This window comes from Apteryx rowi, unplaced genomic scaffold (assembly GCF_003343035.1).
Source record: "Apteryx rowi isolate R43461 unplaced genomic scaffold, aptRow1 scaffold_6, whole genome shotgun sequence".
NCBI classification, from domain to species: Eukaryota; Metazoa; Chordata; class Aves; order Apterygiformes; family Apterygidae; genus Apteryx; species Apteryx rowi.
In genome coordinates, this window is record NW_020450871.1 from 7,123,440 (window position 1) to 7,133,294 (window position 9,855).

A 9,855-nucleotide genomic window follows, 5' to 3' on the forward strand; every position below is an offset into this window, starting at 1 on the left:
ACACTGATAAGATCTCCTCTCAGTCTTCTCTTCTCCAGGCTAAACAGGCCAAGCTCTCTCAGCCTTTCCTCATAAGAGAGATGCTCCAGTCCCCTAATCATCTTTGTGGCCCTTCGCTGGACTTGCTCCAGTAGTGCCACATCCCTCTTGTACTGGGGAGCCCAGAACTGGACGCAGTACTCCAGATGGGGCCTCACCAGGGCTGAGTAGAGGGGGAGGATCACCTCCCTCCACCTGCTGGCAACACTCTTCCTGATGCACCCCAGGATACCATTGGCCTTCTTGGCCACAAGGGCACATTGCCGCCTCATGCTTAACTTGGTGTCCACCAGCACTCCCAGGTCCTTCTCCGCAGAGCTGCTTTCCAGCAGGTCAACCCCCAACCTGTACTGGTGACTGGGGTTATTCCTCCCCAGGTGCAGGACCCTGCACTTCCCTTTGTTGAACTTCATGAGGTTCCTCTCCGCCCACCTCTCCAGCCTGTCCAAGTCTCTTTGAATGGCAGCACAGCCCTCTGGCGTATCAGCCACTCCTCCCAGTTTTGTATCATCAGCAAACTTGCTGAGGGTGCACTCTGTGCCTTCATCCAGGTCATTGATGAAGAAGTTGAACAAGACTGGACCCAGTACTGACACCTGGGGGACACCGCTAGCTACAGGCCTCCAACTAGATTTTGCCCCACTGATCACAACCCTTGGAGCTCTGCCATTCAGCCAGTTCTCAATCCACCTCACTGTCCACTCATCTAACCCACACTTCCTGAGCTTGTCTATGAGGATGCTATGGGAGACAGTGAATTTTTTAAGATATCTGGTACTAATTTTTTCGTGAGCCTGAGTGTTTCTTGGGACTATCTGTACTTTAATTTTTAACAGCCTAACTAAAAGTAATGTGTAACTCTACGCTACAAGGTTCTGCAAGGTTATGAAGATCCTATTGATTATCTATAGAGGCACCTACAAAAAATTATCCATTGTGGAAAACCAAAATTATCCTTCAGTGTTCCACCCTGATATCAGTTCTGTTCCTTTAAAACAGATCTGGTGCTTGTGAAGGATTTTCAAAATCCCTGAGGAACTCATCCTGCTGCAAGTGAGCAAGACTCGTGCTTCTGATCCCATGAGATGTTAGAAAAACTGTCTCTTGTTGGAAGCCAGCATGTAGAAGTCCACTGCTTATTTTCACAGCGGTGACAGAACTTTCTTTTCAGGATATACCACCACAGCAGGTTACTTCAGGGTGGTCTAGGAGGATAACTCTGGTTCTGCTCTGTAGATATGGCCAGTAGGCATCAGCTGGAGAAATGCTGTGTAAGATTCAGGCACTTTTCAGTAAGAACAGGACAGATGTTGTCCATTCACTTCCTACAAATCACTATTTCCCAACAGCTGCTCTGATAGTTTAAAGCCAAGTGCAAACCTGTGACCTGCAGATGAATATTACAGTCGAGAAGGAAAGATTCCCGGTCTCCTGACAGAACGACAGGAAGGCTTTCTCTCAGGGGTGAAGGTCGCATTGGTTATTTACTTTCTATCATAGGTGCTCCAGCACCTATTTCTGCACTTGTCTTTCTTAAAAGAAGCCACACTGCTCTGCTCACGTTATCTCCAGCAGAAAATACGGCTTCTTCAGCATGCCACAGACTGCCAAGTGCTGGAAGTGGTCACTAGCAACAGCGAGGGCAATGGAAACAAGGCAAGAAGAAAACGTGGGCAATGGTCAGAGAGCAGCAGAAAAGGAAACTCAGGAACAGGAACTGCAACACCAAAAATTGGGAAGCTGGCTCAGTGATGAGCGTTACAAAGCTAAACTACTTGGCTTTACTACCTACAAACATTGCTATTTGATTAAGTTCTTGGAAATACCAAGCTCAAAGACAGCTCAGCCCTCCTAATGCAGTGCCCAAATATCTGCACAAAGAGTTTCTCACTGTTAAATTCAAGGCCTAATGCAAACTGTCTTCAACTGGGCAAATATTTAAACATAGAAATGGATTATTAATCATTACACCTTGAGAGACCGCCATCCTTAATAATGCCAATGTGCTTTGTAATTCGTATACATGCCACAGAATTGCAGCTACCACAAGGCGCTTGGGCAGCAGCCAACTGTTGCATATCACACTACATCACATGGATAGGAAATGCTGGCATCTGAAATTGCAGTAAATCCCCGGGAGGCTTTTGATGTCTACACAGGGGAGCACTTAATTCTTCCGAAGGACCCAGACATAATAAGCCTAGTGTATCTTGCTCAAAGAAAGGAATTGGACCTTGCATGCTCTGGAATTTTGAACCTCTAACTCTTAGCAGCTAGTGTTTCATATTTGATTAGCTCATCCAACAGCCAAGCTATCACAAATTACTTATTCCTAAGGTACCTGAGAGAGCCCGAACTCTTGTAATCAGCTCTAATTACAAGATTTATAAACGTATACAAGATAATGCATCAAATATGAAATCAAGTATGAAACATTTGTAATAGGAAGAAATGAAGAGCTTCACCCTGAGAAAGGATGTAGCCTGTGACTATTATTTCTATACTGATTCCTAAGGAATCAGGCAATTAAGTGCTTTGCCAGTCAGAGTTTCTAGCTTGTTTCCCCCCCTCCTTGGAAGAAGCACGTACCCTGCACAGATCATTTTCTTGGCCATATCTCCATTTTTTTCAGGTCTGTGTATATCTCCATGAGTCAGAGACTGGAGGAAGAAAAGGGAGTTTGAGAAGGGTGGTGGCAGCACACAAAAGGGGACTGCAGTAAAATTACCACAGATGATCTTTTTGCTCTGCATTCCTATAGCTACCAGTAAAAGTAGTCTCAGCCCAGTACTAATTCGTAGGCACTGCAGAAATACAATAACAATGATTTATAATTATTTAATAAACTTATTTTAAAATAATGTTATAAATCATTTATACAGAATTTATAAGTCATTTATGATCATTTATATTTTTTCCTGTATTCCTCTGGACAAAAAATAAAAACAGCCTCAGTACTGTATTTGTTCCACTATACTACAAATACAATTTTGTACTTGATTCTAAAATAGAGAGCAGTATTTAACCTCAACAGAGGTTAATATTCCTCCTCATCCATGAATCACTCTAGTTACTTTCTTCTGAAAGACAAGTATCAGCACTGCTGGAAAAGGTTACTACAACTAGATGGACAAGAACCCCTGCATAAGATGTAATCCTACATACTGTGTTTCAGCAAGCAAGAAAAGTTAGTTCTCTCTACTTTGTTTCAAGAGCCGCAAGAAAAAAGTTGGAAGAATTTGAACTGTTGTGAGGTACCTATAAAAATGTAGGTCAGACTTAAAAGTTTGGCCTACTGATCTTCTTTGTTTCGGCAAAAGTACAAATGGAGTTTATATAATGCTGCTCATATGTAAGCACTGGCTGGAAACTAAACAGTACAAATGTTTCTAATAAGCCTAAGTCATTAACGGGAGTCCATTTTGCTGATTTCAGACTATTTTAAATCCTTGGTTTGTGGTACATATTACTGAATCCTTGCTTTTAATGCCCATATATTTAAGTGAATCTTGTATTAATCTCACCATTGTATTGTGTCAACAAGCCTAAAATCAGCTCCATGGTGATTAAAAAAAATAAATAAATAAAAATAAAAAACAATCATTACTACTAGTAAAATATAGACTGTTCCTGAAGCCACAAAGTCTTTGCAAGGTACCTTTTCCACAATTTGTATGGTCAATAAGGCAGATTTAGAAGCATATACTTCTTGAAGGAAGTGTGGATGGAAAGACAACAAAACATATATCTGCACACACTGAATATAATTTAGTTCTATAGTAACTGTACAGGTTGCTGTGAAGAAAATACCTTAAGCAGAAAAAAGTTATTCCAAACACCCGAAACTCAAGTAACAGCAAAAGCAACTAGTACCAACAAAATATAGAAAAAATACCAGTTATTCTTATTCTTTTCCCCTGTTTGGTAAAATAAACTGTAATAAGAAACAAAGGGAAATTAAAAAAAACACTATATATATATATATATATATATATATAAGTTAATACTTCACTGCTAATGCTTACAGGAGTTTCTGTCATGAAGAATACCATCTCTATTTTACAAAGATATTGAGGCACTACCATAATAACTTTCCAAAATCCAAGGTGCCAGATGCTAGATCTAAAAAGAAAATACAAGTCACTGGCTCCCAGATGTATGCTCAGTAAATTAGGTGTTTCTTACCTAATTCTTTAGCACTAATTAAGAGTTTGAGGAACTCAACAGGATTTGGTGAGACACAAACTAATAGTTTTGTACCTTCACACACTAAAGAGAAAGCAAAATGTTCACCTAACAGAAGCAGTGTTAATTTGGATTTGTTAAAAAGCAAATATAAAACACATCAGTTCCTCTACGGACAAACACATGAGCAGATCTCTCATCTCTGCTCTGGCAGGCTCTAATAACCAGGCTGACACAGCTCGCTCTCATGAGATTCTTCCTACACATAAAATAGTTCCATATGTTTAAATGTTGAGTGGTTGAGCAAGCACAAAATTAATTCTATTACAACAATGCCTTATTATTAATTTCTCTTGTGCCTTAAGGCCTGGTCCCTTACAGAACGCAAACACAATTGAAGCCCTCTGCTTTGTCAGATGCTTATATCCACTTGAAAGACATAGGCCATCATGAAGCGGAACGGAAATATTAACTTTAAGGGTGGCACTGATGCTTCCAATCCGGGCACACCTAGTAACAGACTACTCTTGTTAAAGTATTCAGATTATTATGTTTCTACATTTTTTGCTGGTGCTTGACTGGCACTTTTTTTTAAGGCACTGGCAACAACTCCAAAAATGCAAGTACTTTTAGCAGCGTTTACACTTTAGGGCAGGTTCTTAATCCCCCAGGTGTCCAGATCAGCGACACATCACAGAGCAGCACCTCTCCCTCCGTGCTCGCACACCTGGGCCATCTATCAAAAGGAAAGTATATTCTGGAAAATTGTATTTAAGAACCTAATTTTAACGCCTTGGATTTTCATGAGGGTTTTGCAGATTGCTTTTCAGCAGTCACTCATTTCTAGGGCATGATGGCACGGAATTCTTCATTCCCTGTATCATCACCCATCCCTTTTCTGTATTCTCAGCACACAATCCAAACAGATCAATGAAAAGCAAACAACTTCTATTGCAGTCCCTACATGAGATGGTGCAAACACCATTAGGAAAAAATAATTTTAAAGAATTGCTTCCTATCGCATTCCCTCTTTCTCTATTGGTAAGAACAGGGAGAAGCATGAAGTGGTTTGTATACTAAATATATAGTACAGTGCTTAATTAATGATCACCAGAACTCCTTTACAGCTAGTTTTTGGAAAGCCAACTATGCACAAACCAAAGAAACCAAACACTGAGGAACTGCTCCTAGTGGATAGCACAGTGCTTGCTCTCTAGCCCAATTCCTCCATAGAGGAGTGCCGTACGTTACCAGGTTCTCAGCACAGGCCCTGAAGGGCAGAGGTAAGTGATAATATGCCATACTGATTTTTACATAACATATCACTACTTTTTCAGCAAACAACTGCATTCTGAACAACAGTGCTAGCTGGAACAGAAGTTTACATCCAGTGCTAAGTTCTTGATGCTTTATTTAGAAATATTGGTTCACTACAGATTTTTCAAGTACCTTCATGTGGTCTTGGGTTTATTTCATGTATAGCCAGAACTCCAAGTAGAGAAAAATATTTCAGCCGAGGTATGGTTTCAAGCTCAGCAGCAGCTGGAAATCACTGCTTGATCATATCACTAATGATGCCTCATAAGCTGATCCCAACAAAGCAACAGCTCCTGTGGGAACAGCGGAGCAAACTTCCTCAGGAAGAGCCGGCTCAAACAGGAGAATAACACTGAGCAGCAATAACCTGCCATGTAGTATTAGCCAGCTTATTCCTCAGGACCTGGGAGTCAACACCCTTATCGGGAACAGCCTCTTGGGTATAGCTTGCTTTATGCAAAACCCAGCACTACACATAAAACTTTGGAAGATACATGGCGAGCCCGCATTTGTGAACAAAACAGAGACAGTTGAAAATAAGTAGCATGTTGCAGATTCACAACTTACCAGCACTACTGTTACTGCACAGCATGATGTACAAGGCAGTTTAAATGCAAACTGTTATTGTTAATGTAAATGACCTCGATATTTATGTCAGAGAGGCAAGATGAAACGGGAAACTATATTCAACACTAATTTCACCCAAGTCAACACTGTTGGGCATATGTGCTATGGCCGCAAGATTATGCTGTATACCTTGTTGTGATGTATGTAACTTAAGGGGATGTGATAAATATTTACTTTAGAAGTTACCCATAAGATTTAGCAGCCTTACATTCTGCCATCCATATTAACTTAACGACTGCTATTATAAAAAGCACACTTTATACTGTAAATTGGAATCAAATGAACAATCATGCTACATAGGAAGGGATGACTAAGTCACATAAACAAGCTGATAATATAGCTTTCTGAAGAGGAATTTCATTTGATTAAATTCTCCTTTGGAATTATTTGACTTTCCCTGAAAGCATTCTAAATTTTCAACCTCCCCTATACACAAAGCTTTTAACATGTCCGATTTCAGCTCTGCATACTATTCATACCCTTTTACCTACAAAAATGTTGAGCACTGAAGCTGGAATAACTTATATTCCCCTCCCCTCATACTGAAGAAAAATATAAAAATCATTAGAGACCTTCCCACACAAAATGGAACATATGGAGACAAAACTATAAGCTTTTAAAGTTCATTGCAAAAGAAGTGTACAGATACAATAGCAAAATTCATTACTACTGAAATCAATGGGAGTTTAGGCATTGGCTTAAATTAAAGCCAGCTCTGTCCTTACTTCCTGCACAGAATATTGGTTGGGTAAGAAAAGGCTGTCAGTGTAAAAATACTGAGAAGTCACTGGTTTCCAGATCTGACTTTGCAGAGTTCTGTACACGCACAGTACGAATAACTAAACCTCACTGAGACCTCTCTGAAAGATAAATCCATTTACTTTTCAGCTTTTCCTTATAAAGATATATGAAATACATTAAAGCAAATTAACAAACAATTCTTAGAAAACTACAAAAAGCTTCAACTGGAGACTTGGAACCAGGTTGACAAAGGTGGAATTCCTCTCTGGTCTAAAGACAGTTAAGCACCTGAAACCTTCAAGGATCTCATTTGCTTATAATTACAATGCTGAAGACAAATTTTTATAGCCAACATCTTTCCAATGACTACAAAACTTTTCACAAGAATGAGATTTAGGAGAAGAATCACCCCCCCCACACACACACCCCAATCCATTTCCCCAGAACATAAGCTTCTTTAAGAAAGAAAAAAAAAAAAATCTAGATTTTTCAAAAAAAAGCATTTAAGCAGCTATTTTATTTGGTTATCTAATTCAGCAGAAAGTCATAGTTACCACTGGAGTAAGGTGTACATATTGTTTAGCATTCCAGTCAGAACAGATTTTTCCTCCTGAAAACATAAGCCCAGCTTTCCAATCTTAATGGCTGTAAACAGCTCTGAGCGAGCCAATGCAGTGCTTTCTTCCCAGATTTGCCAAGACCTCTGCTCTATGCGACTCTCAAGCAGCTGCAGTATTGAGAAGACCAGGCTGTTTCATGCTGTTTTTCAAAACCCTGAAGACAGCAGCCAAGCAAAGAAACAGCATTACTCTCCTTTCTCCTTGGTACTGAGCTTACTTGTAGAAGCAGAATCTAGAATTATTCCCATGGGAGAGGAACCTAAAAACACAGAGGTTAAGCAAATAAAAAGCTTCTTTCACCAGCTGAAAGCAGGATGCTTCAAGAAAACCCTACGACTTAGGGGCTCATATGAAAGTTGGAGGGTTTGAACGTGATCCAAGTATGGCAGTCTGCTAAAAGTCCCTGAATCCTGCTAGCAGTTGGGACTGGTTTACCATCAGGGCAGTGTCTTCCTACAGCGTACTTCTCCACGGCATGCCCTGGGTAATGAATGGCACTCATAAAAGCATTTATCTCATAATTTGATACTACAGTGTTTGCGACAGGAAGTCCTTGATTCAATGGGCATCTTAGCACTTCCCTTCTTTGCAACTGGGGTGAAAGGCTCATTTTAGAAGGTCTAAGTACTAGAAATACACACTTAGACATGCTTTTAACCAGAAGTCTTATGAAGTCTGATGCATCCCACATCAATAAAAATCTACAAAACAGTCATTAAGGAAGGATATAACAGCTCTCCTTTAAGATTTTTATCAAGTCAACAGTTTCTTTGGCTCCAAAACACAGGGGGGGGGAAAAAACTTAAGTCTGTCAAAACATTATTTGAATGGTCAAGTCCTTTAGAAAAATCCATACAGATTTCATGTTTGCCAAGTTTCAAGCTATTTAAAAGTAAAACTGTTATCTGCATATAAAGCAGTACAGGATAGAAATGGTAGTCAACCTTTAAGCAATAATCTGTCAAGTAACTAAGAACTAATGATTTCTAGGTATAATATCTCAGAAACAATTTTTGTATTATGAATAGATATTAAACATTTTTCCTTAACACTGACTTTAATGAACTATGCTTAGTTCTCAAAAGACCTTTTTCCATCAGTGATTTCTTCCAAATACTTTTTGTTGTCTCATTTCCATATAAGCAGAGAGTGCAACATCTTACTCATTGCATATGAACTATTAACACAAGGAAGGATTTAAGAAAGACGTACTTAAATATTTAAAATGAAGATTATTTTATTTGACTTTAGTCCCCTAAAGAAGGGCTCATTACCACAGCACTGCTGCTAGGTGGAACTGTAAGAGGAAAGAACCAACTATTTTATATAGCCATAGGCAGGCAGATCATCACAATTAGCTATAAGAATAACGGTGAAGTCACCAAGGGAGCTCCTGAACGTGGCACTTGGGGAGGTGAAGTGCCTTGTTCCTCTCCTCTGGACCATTTAGGAAAAGCCAGGTTCTAGACTAGGCAACTAGAAGCAATTCAAGCATATCATAATGAAGGACAGTCTGGTCACTGGGAATGCCCAGTCATCAATCACAAATCCCCAATACCGACATAGTTCTAATGCTCTACTTCATCCAAGTAAAGGAGATATGGCCTGTTTGAATCAGGTTTACCCTCTCCTGTGCACTGAGTATTAGGCATGGAAGATGCAAGATAAAAGAAGAAGTCTCTGCAAGAATTTATGACAGAAACCTTTACCCTAACACCTCTTTTCTCTATTCTCTACCTGTGGCTTGCTTAGAAATTAGAAGTTTATGAAAGGGTGGTTAAGTTAGTTCCATCTGTTTTTGGTAAGAATGGCTTCCTTCCCCAACAAGGAGATCTGGGCTTCTCTGGAATACGAGATCAAAGAACAACCAGTCCCTACACAACTCACCAGAACATGTGCGTCCTTATCAAGAGGCTGAAATAAATTGGTAATACAAACAATTACATCATTAGCAAAAAGGCAGATGCACAAATCCTTGTTCTTTTAATGAAAACAACGTTAGATTCTCAAATAAAAAACATGAGGTCGAGGCTTAAAAGCTGATAAAAATCAGCATGCAGGAAGTATTCTGGAAAAAAGAGGAGGGAGAACAAGATGCAAAGCTCCCTGCAACAAAGGAAACGCCAAGGGAGAAGGCAGGAGTCAAAACCTGCAACAAACTAGGCGAAGAGACCGGCCGAATTCCCTGTCCAAGGTGACTGACCCCGGGCGACGAGCGGGGCTGCTCGCCGGGCCCCGGCCTCCGCAGACCGCCGACGGGGGTTGCCTGCTCCTGCTGCGGCCCTGGGGGCCGGGCTGCGCGGCCGCGGGGGCCGAGCCCCGGGAC

General features: G+C 40.4%; 1 protein-coding gene across 1 annotated transcript in view; it reads right to left on the minus strand.

The window, feature by feature from the left end:
- The window catches only part of MOSMO (modulator of smoothened), a 37,119-nt gene that overhangs the window by 26,745 nt on the left and 519 nt on the right, over window positions 1–9,855 (minus strand). The window lies entirely within an intron of this gene.